Source organism: Lolium rigidum, chromosome 5 (genome assembly GCF_022539505.1).
Source record: "Lolium rigidum isolate FL_2022 chromosome 5, APGP_CSIRO_Lrig_0.1, whole genome shotgun sequence".
Lineage (NCBI taxonomy): Eukaryota > Viridiplantae > Streptophyta > Magnoliopsida > Poales > Poaceae > Lolium > Lolium rigidum.
In genome coordinates this window covers 210,137,970-210,163,344 of record NC_061512.1, presented here as the reverse complement: position 1 = coordinate 210,163,344, position 25,375 = coordinate 210,137,970, and the positions used below count along the sequence as shown (strand labels likewise).

Below are 25,375 nucleotides of genomic sequence, written 5' to 3'. Positions count from 1 at the left end.
TGCCCACCGTTAACGATGCACATATTTTCCGACTGTCCTGGCTAAAAACTCGGCAAGTCCACAAGCGTTGCCAAAATCTAGTCTTTGCCGAGTGTGTGTGATTTTGCACATGACAAAGTTATTTAGCTAAATTAAAAGGAGGACTCGACAAATCCTCAGGTCGAGCACGTACACGTCCTCCTTACCGCCATCGAGGGCAGGCTCTTGGCCGTCGCCCATCGCGTAACCCACTCCTTCGCTAGTTTGTGGAGCTAGGCAGCCTTCATAGATCTCTAATCCTAAACCCACCTTTCCCAATGTTGAATTCCTGGCGCCTGAAGTAGTCTCCGGGAGGCCGAGGTGCCAGACCATGCCCTGTGCGACCTTGAGTGAGACGCGGTGGGTCGGGAACATGAGGAGGACACAACGAAGGTGTGAGGTGATATCGGCATGGTTGTCGGTGATGACGTCCCGCTCCTCCTGCATGAGGCACACGGTGGAGTCTGGAGTCGGATCCGGGGTTGTAGTGCTCAGGCCGACGGACTCGACAATGTCATGGGGAAGCAGCGAGGGAAGGAGGCAACGCGGCGGTCAGAGGTCTCGAGGTGGTGGAGCACATCGGAGGGCTCCAGGTCCAGCCGGCGCCCGACCTTTCTCGGAAGACCAACGTCGAGGGAATTGGTGATGTTCTCGAGGGAATCGAAGGCGAGGCTGTATGGTTGTGAGCTCGTGGCTTCTAAGGAGAGAGAGAGGGGGGATACGAGCATCCCCGCCGGCGCCCCCCAAATGGATGCCGGCAATAGCACCAGATGGAGCATTTGGGGAGCGCCAACAAAGTTGTCGTGTTTTGGGGGTCATCTCCCCCACTGGCGTCCCCCAATTTGATCCCACATTGATCAAAAGTTACAGTGTTATTTCGCTCAAAGAGGACCATATATTAAGCGTCAACTTTCGCTTATTCCAGGGAAAAAACATTTTTTAGATTCACAATGTGTTGATTTATCAACGGTACGATATTGGTTTCGCGCTGGTGTGCCTCGCAGTGCCCGTTCTCACGAAACGTCATTTTCTTTGGGTCCCAATTTTAGAACAACTAACTCAAAATAATCAGGAAAATGGATAACGTTCATGATGTGTCATTTTATGTAACCTAGTTGTGAGGAAAATTACAAACTTGAAATAGGACTGTTATTCCATTATACCCTTCGTAAAATTAGTTACCTCATATATATGAGGTTATATGGTTTTGGGGCAAATGAGTTAGGCCATGACCTTAGGCAGGTCATAGTTTGCCAGAACGACCCCATATTGCACAAAGCCATGGGCTTTGGAGCAGAATGCTAGCTTTATCAGTTTTACTTTCCCATTTTTTATTATCCCACGTTGAAATAGGTTTTTTTTTTATGAAGCGGCTACAAGAAGTGTTGCAGTGGTACGAAACCTATGCCCAAAAATAGAAGAACACTTATGTACAACGTTCACATATCGCCTATGCGTGCTAGCTTTGTGGAAATGTATAGTATTTTATACGGTGTCCTTTCGATTACGCCGGAAGCGGTCCAGATTTGAACTAATTAAGCGTCAACTTTTGCTTGTTCTAGATTTTTTTGCAAAAAAATCATTTTAGGTCTACAATGTGTTGTTTAATCAGAGGTACGATGTCAGTTTCACGTGGTTTCACATGAGAGGGAAGAAAAATAAGTGTGAAAACCTAATGACTTTGCCTATTGTCAATATTTAACACCACGCAAAGGTGGTCTTTGACGATTTCACACTTGAGAAAACCTGTGTAGTTTGGCACTTGGCAACGAGGTAAATACACAACACTGATCTTGTTTCCGGTAGTGGTGAGACAAAGTTTTGTCTCTCATGGCCCCTAAGCAGCCATAATAGATGGGTTTTTGAGATTTTAGTAATTATAAGCTATATGGCTGCCTAAATGGCTGCAGCCCGTATAAATCCAACATGTGCGATAGTTCATTGGGTACACTAAAAAAAAACTCGTAAATGTGATTTTCAAACTTCTTAAAATAAAGAGATAAATAGTGGCCGGGAGCGAAAACCTTCAACAAATATGAGCTATACTAGAGATTAATTTGGGGATCATGTCAAACTAGCTTGCGTCGTACTACCTTCATTTCGATGAATAAGACAACGCACATCTGAAGACGAATTTTGACCAAAAAATTTGAGCAACAAAATCGTGATTATATTGTACGAAAACTAGTATCATCGGATTCGTATTGAAAAATACTTTCCACTGATAACAATATATATTTGGAGTAATTCTTGGTGAATGAGGGTGCCCTGTTCATTAGAATGAAGGGAGTTTGTTTTATGACATGGCAAATTGACCAGTGATGAGTCAGGTTCTTATCTCTATTTGTTTGGCATACATGCATGCCTGATGATGCTAGTATTGATATAAGGATCGTGCTACTAGCACCATACATATATATCTTTCTTCTGAGTACCTTTTGAGCTGAATTTGTTTCTGGGAAGAGGAGATCGAGGACCACCCTAGATATATACCATGAGCCAGTGCTGCATCATTAAACATGAGCTTGAATGCATGCATGCAGGGATAGATCATAGATGGTGGTGGTTCTGGTTTCTGGAGACTGATGAACTGGCTGGGCGGGAGATGCCAAGAGAGGTACATGCATGCAGGACGCAGCAGGGGACTACCTCATCTCTGGAGATGTATGGATCACCGGACCGCCCCCTCCAGCCTATCTCTCTGCATGCCTCGATCCCTGACCATTATTATGCATGACTTTGCACGCTGAGCACCGCATGATGCCACCGGCGCGCGAAGCAGCACGCCGTAGCAGAAGCTTAGCTTACCTCAGAGATCAGCAGCGATGTCACAGTACGTCGACGGCCGGCCGGACCCCGGACTGGCACCCTGAGCTGCATGCTGCCATGCTCATGCACCGCAACGAGAGGTTCCCGGTGGCCGGCCGGGACCATTCGTGCGTGTGTAGTGTAGATGATCATCATTGTCATCACGGCCACGTATGAATCAAGGAGGCGAGACGAGATGCGACGCGTTGGACTGCGTGAGCGCGTGCCGGACGACCGGGGCTCTGGTGGCGTCGTGCGTGGATCTCTGACGGGGCCAGTCGTCAAATCCGTCAATCCGTCCATGCGCCGGTATGGTTACAGTGCAGCTAGCTACCAGAGAGGTACAGCCAGCTAGCGCTGATGCTTACATGCGTGACACGGTACGTGTGGTGGTGGCTACGCGCGTAGGTCTGCGAGTTCCGTCCGCGACGTGTCGCCCGGCGGCGGGGGCCGGCCGCGGTGCGTGGCGGGCGCCGCGCGGGGCACGCCGGAGGGCGCGGGGATACGACCTCGCGCGAGAACAGGGGCTCTCGTTGCCGTGGGCCTTTTGATTCTTTGCTTTAGGGGAACTGCGCTAAACCAGCCGGGCGATCGGGGGGCTCCTATTGATCGCCTTAAGCGGCGATCCCGATCGGTTCCGCTTAGGGAATCAGAGCGCCGAACTATAATGGGCTTGGCCCATGTTACGTGTAACCTAGTTTTGTTGTAATTGGTGCGCTGCTGCCTGATAACTGCCTGATAACTACGTAAGGTTTAGCTAATTTTTATTTTTAACTATATTTTTTTTTCTTTTTCTTATATGGTTTGAATAAAATGTTTATATTTGAAAACTGTTCAAATTCGAAAAATATTTAGATCTAAAAAATGTTCAAAGTGAAATTCGTTCAGATTTTGAAATTGTTTCTACTAAAATTTGTTCGGATATAAAAAATGTTTATATAAAAAAGTTATATTTTGAAATAGATCATATCTAAATTTTGTTTGGATTCAAAAAATGTTTGAATTTGAAATTTGTTCATATTGTCAAACTGTTCATATTTAAAATTTGTTCGGATGTAAAAAATGTTCAAATTTAAAATTACGTATTTTGGAATTTAAAAATATTTTTCAAAATCTGAGAAATTTCCATAAATATTTTCGAAATAAATAATAGATTAAAATTGTTCAAATATGAAAAAAGTTCAACCTTGAAAAAAGTTCAAAACTAAAAAAATGTTCATATCTAAAAATGTTCAAAAATAAAATTTGTTCAAACTTAAAAATTGTTCAAATTAAAAAAAGTTCAAATCTAAAAATTTTCAAACTTAAAAAAAACGTTCAAATTTTAAAAAATTTAAAGTTTGCAAAGTGCAGAAAAAACCAATTGGCAAAAACAAAAAACTGGAAGGAAAAAACCAGTAGAAAATGAGAAAAACTGAAGAAAAAAACGAAGCAAATCCAATTCCGTCGATAAATGGGCCGGCCCAACTCCTTCTCGCTCTGAGCGGAGCGACCGCTCGCTCCCGCTTTGAGCGGAGAATAGGGATCGCGATAGTTTCTCTCCAGCCCAGTTTGGCCTTCCTGAGAAGCACATACATAGTTGGCCCGTTTTTGGGTGTTCCTTGCTTTCTCTGGCCTGGTCCATTAACCGCCAGATATACTTCTTTAAAAAAAATATATAGCTGAAGGCGCTTAGTCTTTGTAGATAAAGCAATGACCGGCAACGAAGTCTCAAACAAGCGTTGGCTTGTCGCCGTGTAGTCTCCCTTGCTGCCGAGGAAGGTTTTGACAGGATTTTGGTGGTCTCCGATTTGCCTCTCTTTGGTCTAGCGTCTGCGCAGTCAACGGAGCTGGACCGTAGCATGGTTGGCATGGTGATCCTGGACATCAAACACATTTACTCTAGTTTCATCGACGTCTTCTTCAAGCATGCTCTTCGACATTGTAATGAAGCGGCATAGGTTTTGGCACGCTCTGCGGAGCTTTTTGAAAATTTCTTTTATTTTTAGAAACTTTGCCCTGAATTACATCCGAAAGACTTTATGTAATAATTTAATTTGATCAATAAAGTGTCATTTTCTCTAAAAAAAACAGGGTTCGCAAATACAACACACCCCACACACCCCTAGAACAGAAATAACCATAACGAAAAAGTCTTGAATAACAAAAGGGGAGGGGTAGATCAATCAGCACGCAATCTCGCATACAAGTTTCGCAGCGATCCCATCGCATCCTCAAGATATTGCATGTCTTTTGATATGCTAAGCAATCTCCATTCATGTAGATACAAATCATTTTAAAGGTACAGTCAGTCGGTCGCGACAGGAACTTCTTCTCGATAGCCATCTTGTGCCCAGTCGATGGACAAGAATATGTATTTTTAAAGATACAGTCAGTCGGTTGCATTTCTAGTTTGTCTCGATAAAAGAGGCACATTGCGAAGATCGGCAAACTAGACATACAAACATTAGTCTGCTCAAGCCCAGACGCAGACGAGAGAAACTTCCCTTGCCAGGGGTCAATCCTGTGCCCCACCCCGCTCTTCAAGAACTCCTAGTCCTTAAGAAACATGTGTTTATCGCTAACCGGAAGCCCCGATAGGTGATGGGGAAAGCCCCAAGCTTACTGTTGAGAGGGTTGGAAATTATCTTTCCCGTTGGTCGACTCCCACGATGACCACCTCGCTCTTCAAGAAGTTAATCTTAAGGCCAGATATATTCTCGAAGAAAAGGAGAGGGAACTTTAATCATCACCCTTAATGCGCCCAGCTTCCCGAGCTGACTCCAGAACCATGGAAACCGCATCCGCCTTCATTTCAAACAGCAAGGGTGATGTTGGATCACCCTGTCGCACTCCCCTAACGTTCCTAAAGTATGGCCCTACTTCAGCATTGATATTAATCGCAGTCTGCCCCCCCTGCCCCCCCCCCACCTCGAGAGTAGTTGCATCAGGCGATAAAACACCCCATGTTTGAAGCCCTTTTGAGTTAAAACCATACGGAGGAACTCCCAGTTCACTCTATCATACGCCTTTTCAAAATCCAGCTTGAGGGAGACTCCCCGGAGCTTCTTCATCCGCACCCCATGGATGATCTCATGAAGCGCTAACACCCCTTCATGCAAGCATCGACCCTTAATGAACGTCGTTTGACATCTATCTATAGTACGGTCGGCAATAGGGGTTAATCTAATCGCATAAGCCTTAACAATGAATTTAAACACCACATTGATACGTCTCCAACGTATCCATAATTTCTGATGTTCCATGCTTGTTTTATGACAATACTTACATGTTTTGCTCGCACTTTATAATGTTTTTATGCATTTTCAGGAACTAACCTATTAACAAGATGCCACGAGTGTCGGTTCCGTTTTCGCTCGTTTTTGGTTCCGAGAAAGGCTGTTCGGGCAATATTCTCGGAATTGGACGAAATCAACGCCAAAGATCTTATTTTTCCCGGGAGGCTCCGAACACCGAAGGGGAGTCGGAGGAGAGCCGGGGGCCACCACACATGTGGGCCGCGCGGGCTACACCCCGGCCGCGCCGGCCCGGTGTGGGGCCACCATGTCGCCCCTCTGCGCCGCCTCTTCGCCTATATAAGCCCTTTCGACCTAAAAACGCGATACCAATTGACGAAACTCCGAGAAAGACTCCGGGGCGCCGCCGCCATCGCGAAACTCCAATTCGGGGGACGAAGTCTCTGTTCCGGCACCCTGCCGGGACGGGGAAGTGCCCCGGAAGCCATCTCCATCAACGCCACCGCCTCCATCATGCTCCGTGAGTAGTTCCCCCATGGACTACGGGTTCTAGGCTGTAGCTAGTTGGTATTCTCTCCCCCATGTACTTCAATACAATGATCTCATGAGCTGCCTTACATGATTGAGATTCATCTGATGTAATCGGTGTTGTGTTTGTCGGGATCCGATGGATTGTTACATTATGATTAGTCTATCTATAAAGTTTGTGAAGTTATTGTTGCTGCAATCTTGTTGTGTTTAATGCTTGTCACTAGGGCCCGAGTGGCATGATCTTAGATTTAAGCTCTATACTTATCGCTTAGATTGTATCTACAAGTTGTTTGCACATGTCTATGTCTGGAACCAAAGGCCCCAAAGTGACAGAAATTGGGACAACTGGAGGGGAAGGCTTAGATATGAGGATCACATGTTTTCACGGAGTGTTAATGCTTTGCTCCGGTGCTCTATTAAAAGGAGTATCTTAATTTCCAGTAGATTCCCTAGAGGCCCGGCTGCCACCAGTCGGTAGGACAAAAGATGTTGTACAAGTTTCTCATTGCGAGCACGTATGACTATATATGGAAAACATGCCTACATGATTAATAATCTTGATATTCTGTCTTAATGCTATTTCAATCCTATCAATTGCCCAACCGTAATTTGTTCACCCAACACTTGTTATTGGAGAGTTACCACTAGTGTAGATAGCTGGGAACCCCGGTCCATCTCGCATCATCATATACTCGTTCTACATGTCATTGGAAGTACTATCAACTATTTTCCGGTGCCATTGCTCTCATATTATCGCTCATCGCTTACGTGTTACTTGTTACTACTGCTCTCATATTACTGCTACTTTCACATCACCCCTGTTACTAGTGCTTTTCCAGGTGCGACTGAATTGACAACTCAGTTGTTAAGGCTTATAAGTATTCTTTACCTCCCCTTGTGTCGAATCAATAAATTTGGGTTTTACTTCCCTCGAAGACTGTTGCGATCCCCTATACTTGTGGGTTATCAAGACTATTTTCTAGGCGCCGTTGCCGGGGAGGCATAGCTCTACTCATAAGTTCACCTGGGGAGTACACTCTACCTCTCTCTCTGCTTTTATTTTATTTTGTCTTGTTAGTTTATTTCTGTCTAGTTTTATTTTGCTTAGTTTACTTTTGCCTAGTTTATTTTTGTCTTGTTTTATTTTCCCTACATACCCGAAAATCCATAAAAAATTGAAAAACCTAAAAATTAAAAATTGCTATTATGGGAGAACCTACAACCTATTTGGAGCTTATAGTATTATATAATAATTATAGAGAATCAAGAAAGGGAAAAGTTATGAGTGCTGTGGTAGAAAAATTAAATACAATTGCTAAAATCTTGCTTAAACGCCATGATATAAATTGTTGCTCTGAACAGGATACTAAACATCTTAAATTTCAATGTGGCTTTAGTGAGGAAGTTTTAATTAAGAACTATAATTGGAATAGCTATATTCATTATGGGTTCGAAGAGGTAGAACAATTTGTCATATTTATGGGAGCCTCTGAGATAGAATCATTCATGTCTAAAAATTATGAAACTCGTGGTTGTTTGTAAGGACCTTAAAGATTATGTCTCTTCTATCCTTAATTTTTGCATAGAAAGCTACAGTGATAATCCTTATATCATTGATTATAAAGAGAGACTCATTAATGCACAAGAATGCACTCACAATTTGCAGGAACCTGTGGAAGAAGAAATTGTTGAAGCTGAAAGCTCATTGGATGAAAAAGAGGAGGAAATTGATGAACTCGAAAGCTCATTGGATGAAAAAGAAGAGGAGAGTGATGAACAAAAGGAGGAAGAATGGATTAGCTACCCATGCCAACCTTCTAATGAGAGTAACTCTTTATCTCTTACACTATTTGATTGTCCTCCATGCTTACCAAAGGAGGTTGAATGTTATGTTCCTCTGGATTCTCTTGAAATATTCCCTATGAGTAAAACTTGTGAGAATAATTATGCTACTGTCATTCATGATAATCCATGCTACTTTGATAAATCTTATGATAATGCTTTGTTTGTGCCTGATGTCGAAATGCATGGTACTAAAGAGTTTTGCTTAGCAAATGTCTATGATAAATCTCTAGATGATGGTCCTATGTCACTTGATAATATTAATTGTACTACTAATGAAAATGGGATTGGAGAGTTCTTGACTTTATCTATGAGTCCCATATCTTTTGAGATTGATCAATCATCTTGTTATATTATTGATAAAAGTGGGTTTGAAAGTTTTAATCCTATTATTTCTGAGCTTGATAAAAATTATGTGCTTATGAATCATGAAAAGCATGCTTTATGTGATAGTTATATTGTTGAGTTTATCCATGATGCTACTGAAAATTATTATGAGAGAGGAAAATATGGTTGTAGATATTTGCATGGTACTAAAACACCTCTCTATATGCTGAAACTTTTGAAGTTACTCTTGTTTTATCTTCTTATGCTTGTCACTTTGTTCTTCATGAATTTATTTGTGTACAAGATTCCTATGCATAGGAAGTGGGTTAGACTTAAATGTGTTTTGAACTTGCTTTTTGATTATCTCTTTTGCTTCAACTCTCACCCTTATGTGAGCATCATTAAAATTGCTGAGCCCATCTTAATGGCTATAAAGAAAACACTTCTTGGGAGATAACCCATGTGTTTATTTTGCTACTGTTTTGTTGTGTCTTGGAAGTTGTTATTACTGTAGCAACCTCTCCTTATCTTTATTTTATTGCAATGTTGTGCCAAGTGAAGTCTCTAATAGAAGGTTGATACTAGATTTGGATTTCTGCGCAGAAACAGATTTCTATCTGTAACGAATCTGGACATATTTCTCTGTAGGAAACTCAGAAAAATCTGCCAATTTACGTGCGTGATCCTCAGATATGTACGCAACTTTCATTAGTTTTGAGTTTTCTGATTTGAGCAACGTAAGTACCATTTTAAAATTCGTGTTTACTGGCTGTTCTGTTTTGGCAGATTATGTCTCTGTTTTTTGCATTGTCTCTTGTGGACTTTAAGTGAGGCTTTCTAGACGTGGAGAGCTGTAGCTAATGTTTTATCGAGTTCTTGCAATGTGTCACTACAGGGCCAAGGTGGATTAAAGTTTTTTGAGTACTAACCCCTCTAATGAAGTTTATGAGAAGTTTGGTGTGAAGGAAGTTTTCAAGGGTCAAGAGAGAAGGATGATATATGATCAAGAAGAGTGAAAAGTCTAAGCTTGGGGATGCCCCCGTGGTTCATCCCTGCATATTTCAAGGAGACTCAAGCGTCTAAGCTTGGGGATGCCCAAGGCATCCCCTTCTTCATTAACTTATCAGGTTTCTTCTATTGAAACTATATTTTTATTCGGTCACATCATATGTGCTTTACTTGGAGCGTCTGTGTGTTTTTATTTTTGTTTTTGTTTGAATAAGATCGGATCCTAGCAATCCTTGTTTGGGAGAGAGACACGCTCCGCTTTTTCATTTGAACACTTGTGTTCTTCGCTTTTAATGTTCATGATAAAAGTTGGAAGCTATTGCACTTATGGTTATTTGGTTGGAAACGAGAAAATGCCTCATAATGTCTTGGATAATTTGACACTTGGCAATTGTTTTGAGCTCTCAAGTAGATCATGATTAATATCTTGCATCATGTAGTTTAAACCTATTAGTGGAGAACTACTGTAGAGCTTGTTAAAATTGGTTTGCATGATTGGTCTCTCTTAAGGTCTAGATATTTTACGGTAAAAGTGTTTGAGCAACAAGGAAGACAGTGTAGAGTATTATAATGCTTGCAATATGTTCTTATGTAAGTTTTGCTTTACCGGTTCATACTTGTGTTTGCTTCAAATAGCCTTGCTAGCCTAAGCCTTGTATCGAGAGGGAATACTTCTCATGCATCCAAAATCTTTGAGCCAACCACTATGCCATTTGTGTCCACCATACCTACCTACTACATGGTATTTCTCCGCCATTCCCAAGTAAATTGCTTGAGTGCTACCTTTGAACAATTCAAAAATTATTACCTCTGATTTGTGTCAATGTTTTATAGCTCATGAGGAAGTATGTGGTGTTTATCTTTCAATCTTGTTGGGCAACTTTCACCAATGGACTAGTGGCTTCATCCGCTTATCCAATAATTTTGCAAAAAGAGCTGGCAATGGGATTCCCGAGTCCCAAACTAATTAACCTAAATAGACACTCCTCCATGGTATGAGATTGATGGAAGGCACCCGAGGATTCGGTTAGCCATGGCTTGTGTAAGCAAAGGTGGGGAGGAGTGTCATCATAATAAAACTAAAATAAAAAAGCACTCCTTCATGGTATGAGATTGTTGGCAGGCACCCGAGGATTCGGTTAGCCATGGTTTGTGAAAGAAAGGTTGGAAGGAGTGCCACCCAAAAATAAAAATAATTCATGGGAGCCGCTCTTTGAAGGTTTGTCCGACGAGGGGTTAGAGTGCCCACTACCATTCGTTGACAACAACAAGCACCTCTCAAAATTTTACTTTTTATGCTCTCTTTATGTTTTCAAAACCAAAGCTCTAGCACAAATATAGCAATCAATGCTTCCCTCTGCGAAGGTCCTTTCTTTTACTTTATGTTGAGTCAGTTTACCTACTTCCTTCCATCTTAGAAGCAAACACTTGTGTCAACTGTGCATTGATTCTTACATACTTGCTTATTTGCATTTATCATATTACTTTGTGTTGACAATTATCCATGAGATATGCATGTTGAAAGTTGAAAGCAACTGCTGAAACTTAAATCTTCCTCTGTGTTGCTTCAATGCTTTTACTTTGAATCTATTGCTTTATGAGTTAACTCTTGTGCAAGACTTTTGATGCTTGTCTTGAAAGTACTCTTCATGAAAAGTTTTGCTATATGTTATCTATTTGTTAGCAACTATAGATCATTGCCTTGAGTCACTTCATTCATTTCATATGCTTTGTAATAGTATGATCAAGGTTATGTAAGTAGCATGTCACTACAGAAATTATTCTTTTTATCGTTTACCTACTCGAGGACGAGTAGGAACTAAGCTTGGGGATGCTGATACGTCTCCAACGTATCCATAATTTCTGATGTTCCATGCTTGTTTTATGACAATACTTACATGTTTTGCTCGCACTTTATAATGTTTTTATGCATTTTCGGGAACTAACCTATTAACAAGATGCCACGGTGCCGGTTCTCGTTTTACTGCTGTTTTTGGTTCCAGAAAGGCTGTTCGGGCAATATTCTTGGAATTGGACGAAATCAACGCCAAAGATCTTATTTTTCCCGGGAGGCTCCAGAACACCGAAGGGGAGTCGGAGGAGAGCCAGGGGGCCACCACACATGTGGGCCGCGCGGGCTACACCCCGGCCGCGCCGGCCGGTGTGGGGCCACCCTGTCGCCCCTCTGCGCCGCCTCTTCGCCTATATAAGCCCTTTCGACCTAAAACGCGATACCAATTGACGAAACTCCGAGAAAGACTCCGGGCGCCGCCGCCATCGTGAAACTCCAATTCGGGGGACGAAGTCTCGTTCCGGCACCTGCTCGGGATGGGGAAGTGCCCCGGAAGCCATCTCCATCAACGCCACCGCCTCCATCATGCTCAGTGAGTAGTTCCCCCATGGACTACGGGTTCTAGCTGTAGCTAGTTGGTATTCTCTCCCCCATGTACTTCAATACAATGATCTCATGAGCTGCCTTACATGATTGAGATTCATCGATGTAATCGGTGTTGTGTTTGTTGGGATCCGATGGATTGTTACATTATGATTAGTCTATCTATAAAGTTTGTGAAGTTATTGTTGCTGCAATCTTGTTGTGTTTAATGCTTGTCACTAGGGCCCGAGTGGCATGATCTTAGATTTAAGCTCTATACTTATTGCTTAGATTGTATCTACAAGTTGTTTGCACATGTCTATGTCCGGAACCAAGGGCCCCAAAGTGACGAAATTGGGACAAGCTGGAGGGGAAGGCTTAGATATGAGGATCACATGTTTTCACGGAGTGTTAATGCTTTGCTCCGGTGCTCTATTAAAAGGAGTACCTTAATTTCCAGTAGATTCCCTAGAGGCCCGGCTGCCACCGGCTGGTAGGACAAAAGATGTTGTACAAGTTTCTCATTGCGAGCACGTATGACTATATATGGAAAACATGCCTACATGATTAATAATCTTGATATTCTGTCTTAATGCTATTTCAATCCTATCAATTGCCCAACTGTAATTTGTTCACCCAACACTTGTTATTGGAGAGTTACCACTAGTGTAGATAGCTGGGAACCCCGGTCCATCTCGCATCATCATATACTCGTTCTACATGTCATTGGAAGTAGTATCAACTATTTTCTGGTGCCATTTCTCTCATATTACTCTACTACGCTTCGTGTTACCGTTACTCTTGCTCTCATATTACTCGCTGCTTTCACATCACCCTCGTTACTAGTGCTTTTCCAGGTGCAGCTGAATTGACAACTCAGTTGTTAAGGCTTATAAGTATTCTTTACCTCCCCTTGTGTCGAATCAATAAATTTGGGTTTTACTTCCCTGGAAGACTGTTGCGATCCCCTATACTTGTGGGTTATCACACATTAATGAGGGCAATGGGCCTGAACTGTTTGATGTAATCAGCCCCCACCACCTTGGGGATGAGGGTGATGACCCCAAAATTAAGCCTGGATATGTCTACCCTCCCCATTGCAAAGTCATTAATAATTTGCTAAATTGGTCCTCTAAGAATTCCCCAAAAGTTCTTGAAGAACGACACGGGAGTCCATCCGGCCCCGGCGCCGAGTCCGGCTTCGTACTTGCCAGAACCACATCCAGTTCCCCCAACATGAACGTGGTCACCATATTGTTGTTTTCATCCTCCGACACATGTCTTCCCAAAGGACAAGTATCGCGAGAGAGCAAACAGACGTTATCCTCCCCAACAAATCCCATCAGGTCCATATATAACTGAATGATGTGGGCATGCAGCTCCCTTTGCTTTGAGACCACCCCAATGCTCGTGACTAGCCTACGAATGTTGCACTTGCAGTGTCTCCCATTAGCGACCACATGGAAGTAGGCCGTGTTGGCGTCACCCTTGACGATCCTTTCTACCCGTTCATGTTGACGCTAGTACTCCTCCTCTTCCCTAGCAAAATGCAAAAGCTGATCCTCGAGAAAATAACGAAGAGCCCAGCCCTCTTCGACAATACCCACGTAGTCTGTCAGACGATCCAGCTCCCCGATCTTACGGAGAAGTGCCTCTTTCGCATCCTTCCAATTTTCTTCCTAAGTTGGCCCCCAACCCTTAATGAATTGCTTGGTCCCCTGGACCAGTTCTGCTAGAAATCCACCACGTTGTGGTACGGCTCGTTTCTTTTTATCAGTAGTAGGTGATGCTTGTTGCTTGACATCAGTTGGTTGTCTCTCTGATGAAGCAAATATTAGAACAAGTTCAAAAAAAAAAATTGACCACCTATCGAGGGCAAAAGTTGCCATAATTCTCCTAAAATAAGAACAGGTAACCGACTAAGACGTGGATACGTACCGAACCAAACAACATGGAAGCATGCAAAGGATACACTGGGAGAAACGCGGTATATCTCGATTTATATTTTCTTTATCACAATAGTCTATTCATATATTTTAGTATACTACATCTGTACTTCATCACCCTAAGACATGTGTCGTGCATGCCTCTTCATCTATAATATTCAGGATATGAAAGTATACAATTTAATCTCTTCAGTATTTCTTAACCAATTTACATATAAATAAGTTATTTGCGACTACTCCACACACCTCCATAAGATCATTGAGCCATCGTACGACCATCATAAAAAATGTTACTAACTAATCCCTTCGTTCCATGATTTAGTACTTATTTGGTAGAACATGGCGAATAATTGTATGCCATGGTATATATTGGGTACATCAAGCCAATTTAAATACTCATATTATGGAGAAAACAGGAACTAATAGAACCAAAACTTAAACTAAATGCCCCCGCAAAAAAAGAACTTTAACTAAATGTATAAAATTGTAATTTAAAATATGCTTCAAAGGTATCAATTTATTTGTTTATTCAAACCATATGTTTGAATTGGAATACAAAATTTAAATACGTGACAAGTACCATGACCAAACTCAATGAGCACACACGTACAAACATGCATGACATGTTCTTTGTAATTTCGATTGTACACATATATTCCAACCCATTGTGTGGTACTAAAGTAGCATCTATGAAACAACAATGACTAGTTCGACCAAGTAGTGAGGATGAAGCCACAAATTTGAGTTCTTCATCTAAAAGGATGCAACTTAGACACCAAGATTTGTGAAGACTACATAAAGAAAAGGCCTGAAATTATTATACACATCAACATCTTCAAATGTCATGACGTGGCTTAGACACCAAGATTTGTGAAGACTTATACAAGAAAATGCCTCAAATTATTATACACATCAACATCTTAAATGTCAGTGCGCATCTTAGAGACCAAGATTTGTAACGATTTACATAAGAAAAAGACCTCAAATTTGTTCGGAGACAATATTTCAGTCGGTGTAGTGTGAGGGTTGCCACTTCTTCCCTACATGAACCAAGAACAAGTTGTATTATTTATGATTGTCTTAAAGTCATAGACAAAATATATTTGATCCATCCGATATATCCTCATATGCTAGACTTATGATATAGTTCCTTTTGGATTTCAAAGAAAATTACATAGTGGACACCCTTTTTTATGGAAAAACACTAAGAAAGATCCCTACTGTATCATTATTCATTTATAAGTTATAACTGATGAAACCTCTTGCACAAGAATTTCTTGCTTATATATACCTAGGAAATGGTATTCTTGTTGTATTGACAAGTTCCATGGTTAGGTGCCTTGTGATAGGAGTGTGAAAAGAAATATTTGCCCTACCAGTGGATTTTGAGTGATTGGCAACAACACCTATTTTTGGACTAAGTTTTCTATGTAGTGTTTCATGAACTCAGTCCTTGGATGGTTAGGTGTTCCATTCAAAACGTCTATCTTGGTTTGCCTACCTTTCAAAAAACACGGTGCAAGGGACTAATGCATCTATATGCCAACTTCAGGCGTGCAGTATAAAAATCTTGTATGGCTAACCATTGACGCAACACTACTTTAAGAACTCAACAAGCTCATTACTTGCTTCGACGCGAGACTTGATTGATGCTCCCTATGGCCTATCTGCTTCCAAGGTTTTCACACACAGAAATAATGAGAAAATCACAAGTGAAACCATCTACTTGCTTCAAGCAACTAAACTAGCACTTGTGATTTCCATTAGCTAAAGGGATACATAAATCCTTGAAGCACTCAAGACCACTTCAGGAACAAGCAGTTAACTTGAATCCTTGAATGCTCTATTGTAACACCGATAGGCTGATATACAACAATCCTCGAGGAACTCGGGAGCACTACTATGTGCTTGCATCAAGCACTCAAACTGGAGCTTGTGAGGGATTCCCTTTGTATGCCTCAATCAACGTGTAAAACTCCAATAGTATAGTACCTTCAGGCACACATATCCACTTTTTATACAAGCAACCAACTGGTGTTGAAGTGTCTAGACGCAGTGGCCGCCCCCAACGTTGATAAACAACCAAATTAAAGAATTTGGAGGCGCGTGCATCAGCTTGAAGCACAAACAACCATATATCGTTGGAGAATACCATCTAATGTTCTCAACGAACAACACAAGACAACAATGAACGAATATTATAAGATACATAATCCTCTCAAAGAACATGCAAATGACATTCTTGTAATCTATTTATTGTGAAGATGGATACATACAACAATGAAGGACTCAAGGCGTGTGCTATTGCCAATGCAAGAACTCACAGAAAGCCCTTGACGAATATGTGTTGCCACGCTGATGAAGAAAAAGTAACATACGCAGACACTAGATCCCACCAAGTGATCTAGCACATTTGAAGAAACTTCTCGGAAGAATAAGGATAGTGGTTCAAGACCTAAATAAATGAAAAGATACCAAATTGAAGAAACAAGTGGATCCAAACGTACCGGAAGACCTGGAGCACAACGCCTTGAAGGATTAGTTTATTTTATATATAGCTTTGAGTTATATGAATAATAAAACTATTAAGAAGGGGTCTCTCGTATTTTCAAAGCATCATCCTTATCTGTTGTGAAGTGCTCATAAACATATACGCCAAATAAACACAACATACCTAAGCCCCCTGAAATCTCTTGAAGTATTAGTCTATGCTAAATGCCTTAAAGCATCGGTTTTGAACACATGGTTGAAGCATTGTTGCATGCTAAAGCAAACTTTTATTTGAGATAAGTGATTCATGTCTATCTTCTGGTACTTCAGAGTTAAGATTCATGGCAGTAATTAAGTATTAGGTGATTGAAACGTGGTTGCTTCATCATCAGCTATAGAGGACAACCTCGACGAAGAGGATAACCTCAAATATCATGACAAACCGTTATATTATAATCGCACTATCCTTTGATCAAAATAACTTTGCAACGTCTCACCATTAACCATAGCGTGTTACCATTGTATTGTGTTGTCTGCACAACACTAGTACAGAAACCATTGTCAGTGACTGTTGTCTCTACGGGCCCTAAGAAATCCATCAGCGATACTATTACTTCGCACTTAGAGTTCTCCCAGAGGTATTAAGGTGGCGGTTAGTGTTAGCAGTAATTCCCTACAAAACCATCACCCGGCAAGCGTAGAGCACATCTATAACAGGAGCCGTCACCAGGGACTATCCACTCTGACACGCTGCTATGTCTAACAATTTCGTACTATTGCTTATTAGAATGTGTCGTTGGTGTTACATGTTACCACTGACTATTTGCACCGCTAGCGATTTTTTGTCAACTGATGCACATGTCCGTAGTTTAGGCTGGTTCCTCTAGGGCTGCACGTTGATGGCTCGTGAAAACCACCACATTATCTCCATCTGAAGTTCTAAACCGAGATACTCCGTTATAATATAGAGCAAATATTTTTGTAGCCTACTAATAAATACTAATTGACACTTATGTGTGCAAATCCTCTGTTTAATTGTTTTGTGCAGAAATAGAAGCAAATAGGATGGAATCAAGGGAAATTAATCAAGAATCTTGGTCTGGAATCATCACCAAGTCAACCAGGGTCGCAAGCTGATCAACAGAGAACTTAACGACACATGGTAGGGTCATCCTCGCCCGTAACGGATGACCGTACCATGTGTTGGTGGCTTCGGCTCGTCAAGCCCAATATAAAGGATCCGAGGTATTTGACCAACACAGAGAGAGAGAGAGAAAATCCATTCCGTCGCTACATCAGATCCCATCTCCACCGTAACCTCGAAGTTGCCGCCATCGACTTCAACACTTCATCAACACCTTCACTATCTTAATCCCCTCTCCATCTACTTATAATCTAGCTTTGATATTCGATTAGTGGCATTGCAAGACTCATCATTCATCTCTTTCATATTTGTTATACAATGTTTACTATTGTTCATCTAATTATGTGTGAGTTGTCCACTTGGACTATGGGTGAGGCCTAATCCTCGCAGCAATATGTGAGTAGAGATCCATTTCATGACTTAGATATTTTTATCTCGATCTTTAAGATTTGACAGGTACCCAAACCAACAAGACCGTTAAGGTTTAAGTATGATTCGACGCTATGCTTAGGTGACAATATTCATAGATCGATTGTGTGGTTATCGTCTAGGGATAACAGTGTAGTCACAAAACATTAACGTGATGATTGTCTTATTGATCCATGAAAACTACGACATGCGACATCATCAAAGAGGAAGAGGAAGTCAGCATGTGTCAACTTTCTTTGATACCATGTAAACGAGACAGAGGGAGGGAGGGAAGGAGAGAGAGAGGGGGGGAGAGAGCTCGTCACATATATAGTCTCAACCGTATGGTGGACGTAACAGCACTATTATAATCATATTGTTACAAAAAAAATCTCATGTTTATCTACAGTTAGCTATGACCCGATCGATCTCAGGTAACGTGATCTATAGAGCTTACCTTAACACATGTTACATTAACTCAATTATATTTTTCGTGGGGACATTAGTTCTAAGTCATGTGTGATTGACAGAGTATATACGTTCACATGTTTATATATGTTCACATGTTGGTTTCTCATAGGAAAATGATTGTAATCCCCCGGGGGATGGCACGCCCGCAGCCTCCTCCTTCCGCGCGTGACGCGTGTCCTTGGACTCACCGCACCGCACCTTATCATTTCCCCTTCCTGTCCACTCGTTACTTTCCCCAGAGTCACGGGAGCGGCTGAGCTCTGAGAATGCAGCGATCCTAAAGCTGAGGCTTTCGTGACCCAGCCTCCCGTAACCCCCGCACCCCAGCCTCCCCAGCCCTAAACGCCGCCGCCGCCGGTAGCGCCGCCGGGGCAAAGACCCACGTGGCGTGGCGGCGGCGGGGGCCCTTCCTCGTCGACGCCTGGTGGACGGCGGCCGGATCTCCCTCCTCGACGCATGGCGGACGTGCGGATGGGCTGGGCGGCGGCGGCCTGCGCTGCGCCCCCTTCTCTCGTCGGCTCTCCCCTGGTGGATCGGTCGGCGCGGTTGGGATGGGCGGCGGCGGCCAGCGCTGCGGCCTCCCTCCTCCCGTCGGCTCTCCGCAGCACTCCGGCAAGGGCTGGTGGTGGGCGGCGGCCAGGCTCATGGCCTGCGCCAATTTCCCCTGCCTCTCGCCGGTGAGTGGAGGCGATCTCGGACTTCACCCGCGACACGAGGTCGCCCGGGACAGCAGCCTTGGGTACGACGGTGGAGGTGGCCCTCTTCTTCGCCGGAGAGGGTCGGCCTGCGGTTGGTGGTGGTGGATCTATCGATCTATCACCGCGTTCTGGCGGCGAGATGGAGATGCTTGGAAGTGGCCAGCCCGGGATGGTCGCCGACGTGGGGGTCCGACCTGAATAAAGGCGGTGGTCCTAGGGTCTCTCTTGCGTGAAGAGGAAGACATATCGGAGGCCTGGACTCGTGATCTAGCCGGAGTGTTGAGTTCCGGAAGGCTCCGCCGGCAAATGTAACAGTGCTTTTTGCCTGGAGTTTGCTGGATCGGTGGTATTCGGTCGTGCGCACCCATGCTTTTATTCCGACCGATTGGTTCTGGAGGGAGCGGCGCGAAGCTTTTTTTCTGTGTCGACATCAAGTGACTATGGATCCATGATGAAGGTCGGAATAAGTGAAGTTCATGAAGGCCGGAGGGGAGGACTAGTTAAGGGAGGTTCAAGTCTCCGCGCTGTTGAGGGACTTGCTTGGTGTTCCGGGCTTCACAGCAGCGGTATGAAAGTGGGGGCGACAACACAGGTTAAGTTCAGAGTCCTACCTTTCAGGGTGAAAACCCAAGGTCTGTCCTTAACTGGTTGTGCCTGGCAATGACCTTGTTGGAGGCATTGTTTTGAGAGCGGGGACTATCTACAGGGTGAAAACCTAAGATCCTTGATCGGGCGACGATGGTGTTAGCGCACTGTTCCCTTCTTGGAGGCGTCGTTTTTGGAGAGTCTGTATTTTAGGTGTTGTCTTGGCGGTGGATGTATTGCTGTTGTTAGGCCCGAGATACTGTAGCGGGACTTTTGTTTCTTAGTTTTCTTTTCTATTTTTGGCTGTGTGCATCCGTAGTGCCATTAGGGTGGTGCGTTGTTGCAGAGGCTGGGTGTATTTGGTATCGTTTTGATATTAATATATTTCCTTTATCGAAAAAAATCCTCTCACCTTTTTCACGATGGAGCGACCGAAGGAGACGACGGCAGCGTAGGCCACCGCCCCAGCGAGCACGAGCAGCGCGAGGTGGCCGTTGAACTGCAGTGTGGCGACGGAGCGCGCGCGGTGGTAGTCCTCGTGGGTGCGGCACTTGACGGTGTAGTCGGCCCGGGTCTGGGCGTGGAGCGCGCAGCCGCTGGGGATGGCGCTGGTGAAGAAGGAGAAGCCCATCTGCACCATCCACGTGCCCTGCAGCGCGCGCGCGAGGCGCGGCGGCGCGGCGTTCGGGCTGTGCGCGGCGAGCAGGGTGGCGCCGAGGCAGACGGTGACGGGGACGAGGAGGAGGTCGAAGTATGCGGTTGTCGATCCCCGCGGCGGTGGAGGGGCGGCGGTGCGCGAAGAGCAGGAGCTCCTGCGCGAAGGCGGCCGCGAGGAGGAGGTCGAGCAGCTGGGGCGGGGAGAGGGAGGAAGGGCGTACAGGAGGAAGATCACGGAGGCGGCGAGCATGGGCAGGGAGAGGTGGTGCGCGGAGAGCAGCGCGGAGAGGAGGCAGAGGGTGGAGAGCAGCGCGGCGAGGAGGTGCCGGTGGGCGTGGTGTGGGGTGGTGGTGGGGAGGAGGCGGCGCGGCAGCGGCGGGAGGCGGAGTGGGAGGGCCTCCAGCGCCGCCAGGGCCAGTAGGCCCAGGCCGGCGGCGGAGTAGGCGAGGAGCCCGGCGTTTGGGTTGTGCCGCGGCGGGGAAGTGCGTTCGTGTGTGCTGAGCCAGAGGAGAGGATAGGATGGATTGGTTTTTTTTTTTTTTTGCTACATCAAAGTGCTACGAAGCCACGATGCTACAATAGTATATCTTTTTGCTACAATTATTAAAACTGTTTTGCTACTTTTGGTACAAAATTATGCTACGATTTTCCGACGAGTTTGGGTTTGCTACGATTTTCCGGCGGAGGGTGGATTTTTGCTACCATAGGCATAGGACGTTGCTACTAGCAGCTTGTGGTGTTGTTTTCCTTGACGGACGGAGTTGCTACAACCTTGGACAGCGTTGCTGTTGGCTGCAGGCGATGTCTCTGTTGATGTTTTAGAGGATTTGCAACATATGAATAAAAAATTGCTACAATTTATTTGTGGTTTTGCTACATCTGCGTAATATGTTTGCTACGTGGTCTCCGGCGAGGTCTCCGGCGAACCCAGCCTTTTTATTTTCTTTTCTGAATGAACCGTTTTTTGCTTCAGTCATTTGCTGTCAGGGGTGATTTTTTGCTGCCGAAGATGTTTTTTTGCTACATGCAAATCTAACTGTCAAAATGGTTGATCCGACGGCTGGGGACCCGAAGGCTGGGAAATCAGATCCCGGGGACGCCCAGCAGTTTCCTTTCTCATAACACATTTACACAACTGCTCAGTTTGCGCTTTCCAATTAAAGCGTGTTATGTCGGTAACTGGGATGTAGTTCATGCTAATTAGGCATGTTCTTAGGAGGAAAAAAAAACAGAGAGATGTAGAGGCTTTATCATTGTGGGTTAAGGGTATCTCCAAACGGGGCAACGCATTTTGGATGTCTAAATTATCCGCGAGCGTTCGTTTGTGTCGCCCCGCGGACGCGAAAATAACCTTTTTTGTCCGCGCGCCCGTTTGCGTCTGGGCGTGGTTCCAACGGGGTGACGCATTTTTATTCTACTTATTTTTTTTTTCTCTTCTCCATTTAAACATAGTTCCAAACATTACATATTGAAACATGGTTTTGCACAAACTAATACATAATTTGGAACATGGTTTACACAAACTAATACATAGTTTGAACCATGGTTGACATAAATTAAAACATTGGAAAATGAGGAAAGCCAGTAGTGTTGGTTCCGTATGTTCGCTGCCAAGAAAGAACACTCTCGAGCACACTCAATCACCCAAACTGGAAAATCCAGCGGGCAATGATAACCCTGTTGTTTCCACCAAGGAAGAACATACAGAAACCGCCACTACTGGTTTTAATTGGCTCGTAGCCATATTCGCTGCAACGAAAGAACACTCTAACAGTTTTCACTGTCGGCGTCTGAGTCGGACTCACCGATATGGTAGTGTCTGCAGCAGGCTGTGTCGTCGAACACCTTGACGATCATCTCGTCATCCCCCTCGTAGAGGAAGGTGAGTTGGCAGCCAGACTCGAGCGGGAGGTCGCGGGCGAATTTGTCCTACCCTGTGTGCAGGTTCATCTTGCCCTGCCCGTCGAACAAGACCTCGACAGGCCACCGGCAGAAGTTGCAGCTGGCCTCCCTTAGCTGCAACTGGGCCGGCTTGACGCCATCGACGAACTCGGCGAACTTTTCTGGAGCCGCTTGATGCCGAGTGGGTCACCGTCGACGTGGAGGAGGAACTCGAAGCAGCGCTTTTCCTGCGAAGATGAGGACGGCGCAGGCGACAGCGACCGTGGGGCCGTAGCTGCTCCACCACGGCGGCCCCTGCCCCGGCCCCGGGGGCGTCCAGGCCCGCGGCCTCGACTGCCTCGCCGGCCACCAGGACCCGCCATGGACTTCCTCGCGGGTCTGGCTACGTCGTAGGAAGAGGTAGGCGGCGCTATGATGGAGCTTGTGGCGGCTAGGGTTTGTGTGGATGAGTGGATGAGGAAGAAGAGCGTGCGCCCTCTTTATATAGGCCGGAGGCAGGCGATGGCCGCGGGACGCGTGGCATCGCCATTACTGCCTAGCGGAGGTGGGTGGGGGCCGCTCGGCAGGCGAGGTATCACCATTAACGTGGCGCAGACTGCCGAAGCGACACCTCGGCGCCAGTCGCTGGCGCGCCTAGAAGACACATCGACGCAGGGTCACTGCCAGGCGGGCCTGACGAAACGTCCGCTAGACGCGGGCGGATACTTTGCGCGTCCGCGCACCGTCCGCAGAGACGCATCCGAGGCGCATATTTGGGCCAGGTATGGTCGCCGCGGAGGATACAATCACTTTGCGTCGCCCGCTGAAGCAGGGACCCGATGAATTTTTCGGTCCGGCGGACACAAACGGTCGCGCCGTTCGAGATGCCCTAACTATAGTTGTACATTTTGACGCAGAAGCCCATCGCAATGGACCTTCTTGCAACCTAATGGGGCGTCTAGGCCCACTCGTGTTTATCTGATGGAAGCCCGTTAACTGATTTAACTTTGAGACAGTGAGAGTAGATAGCTGATGCTTGCTGCTTGACATAAATTTCGTCCCCTAAAAAAAAGAAAAAAAATTGGTGTCTCTACAGATAAATCGAGTATCAGAACAGGGTGCAGAAAATGCATTGATTTGTCAACCCATCCTGGTAAAACATATTCAGCTAAAGTTGCCATAATTCGCTTCAAATAAAGGAAAGGAAAAGTTTGCCCGAAAGAGACGCAATGGGTAAAGATGAAAGTCTGCACGCTCAGAAAAGCGAGTATTTTTGGGGACTCAAAATCAGATCCTCGGCCATGTCCGTAGAGAATACTAGACGTAGAAGATGCCGAACCGAATGCACGCAGGAAAATTCCTTTGAAGTAAAGCAGCATGTGTTTTCCAAAGAAAGATGACACAAAAGGTTACAGAGACAAAACAAAGGTGCCCTACGGCTTGTATTCTAGCTACACGACCTGGAACCTATCGTTATTAAAGAAAGCGTCCAATATTTATCTGAAATTCAACTGCTATTCTGCATTATGTGGTTGCCAAGATTGATCCATTTCAGATTGTTTCGCACTCGTACATATACCTTGACTTGTATTTTGTAATAGGATATATAGGCATGTGGATTCTAACAGAAACAACGGTGATAACAAAAACAAAGAAATTACAGCAAATGATAACAAGATAACAGAAGTTTTTCAGGGTATGAGCCTATGAGGTAGCGCACATTTTGTGTTTTACTTTTTTTTCTCGGGAAAGAGTTACCCAGGTACTGTTCATTGACATGGCATGTCAAGCAGGCAGCTCCAATTTTCGGCCCATGTTTCGAAAGAGAGAAAAGGTAGGCCGCACGCACTTGCATGCGCGGGAAAGGCCCGTCCCGCAATGATGGGTTTTCGTTTTGGCATATATTCCCATATTCCCTCCCTGCTAAAAGGCGCCCGGCTCCGAACACTCGTCAGCTCACCTCAGCTACAAAAAGACAGTTAGCGCCTTTGATCCCAGCCTTTGGTAAAACCTAAACTAATCTGCCATGGCTGCTTTGGCGAAAGAAAGCTCCTAATTGCAAACTTGACCTTTTGTCTTTTGTTTGGACGGGGGAATCCGATGATGCTTCCTGTAAGTTTTTCCTCTCGAAATCGGATGCTTCGTGTAAGATTGATTCCCATGTGACGTCCGCACGTACAAAGTGCAAGCATTGCAGGCCATCTCCACAGCTCTGTTACTCGAGTGTAGTGTAGTGGACACTGCGTGATGGAGAACATGGTAGTATACATACTGCATAAATTTGGTACTCCCTCTCAGTTTTATACTAGTTATCGTCGATTTGCTAAGAGAACTAATATGAAACGGAGAAAGTACTAGTAGAAACCATGCATGAATTATTACAACCGGCGATGTATTTTCCGCCCTTGCATCACGAGTCCCTGACATTTGGTAGCCTCGTGATGTTCAGCTCGACACGAGAGTAGCCAGTACCACACAATCAGTCATACTGCACTGAAGCAGGAACAAGCAGTCGTGTGGTGTCAGCGATGCAGGAGAACGTTCTATGTGCCTCCTCCGTGCGCCCTACCATGCCTTTTCCTGAGCAGCACGGCTGGCTTGCTGCTGGTCCGGCAGCGCCACCACGTCGTCCTTCCCGGTTCCCAAGACGCCCACCATCATCCTTCTCCCTAAAGATGACAAAGGAACAAAAGAACGTGTAGAAAAGTGAAGCTGCACCTTACCTGGCCTCTCTTCCCTCTAATCCTCACGCTTTCTAAAGCTCTTTTGCCTGGTCCTTTCTCCTGCCCCCTGCAGACGACCCACGGCCCAAATATTCTTCCATTTTTGTATTTCCTTCAGAAGGTTATCGTTTTGAAAGTTCCATGGAAGTAGATAGTCTCATTCTTTTAAAGAAGGTAATGTTCCAATTCTTCTCATCGAATTCACAATTACATTGAGTTATTTGGATG

At 44.7% G+C, this 25,375-nt stretch overlaps 1 pseudogene; it reads right to left on the bottom strand.

Moving 5' to 3' along the window:
• Window positions 1-126: 126 nt before the first annotated feature.
• LOC124657019 lies at window positions 127-25,082 on the bottom strand (annotated as a pseudogene).
• Window positions 25,083-25,375: the final 293 nt, after the last annotated feature.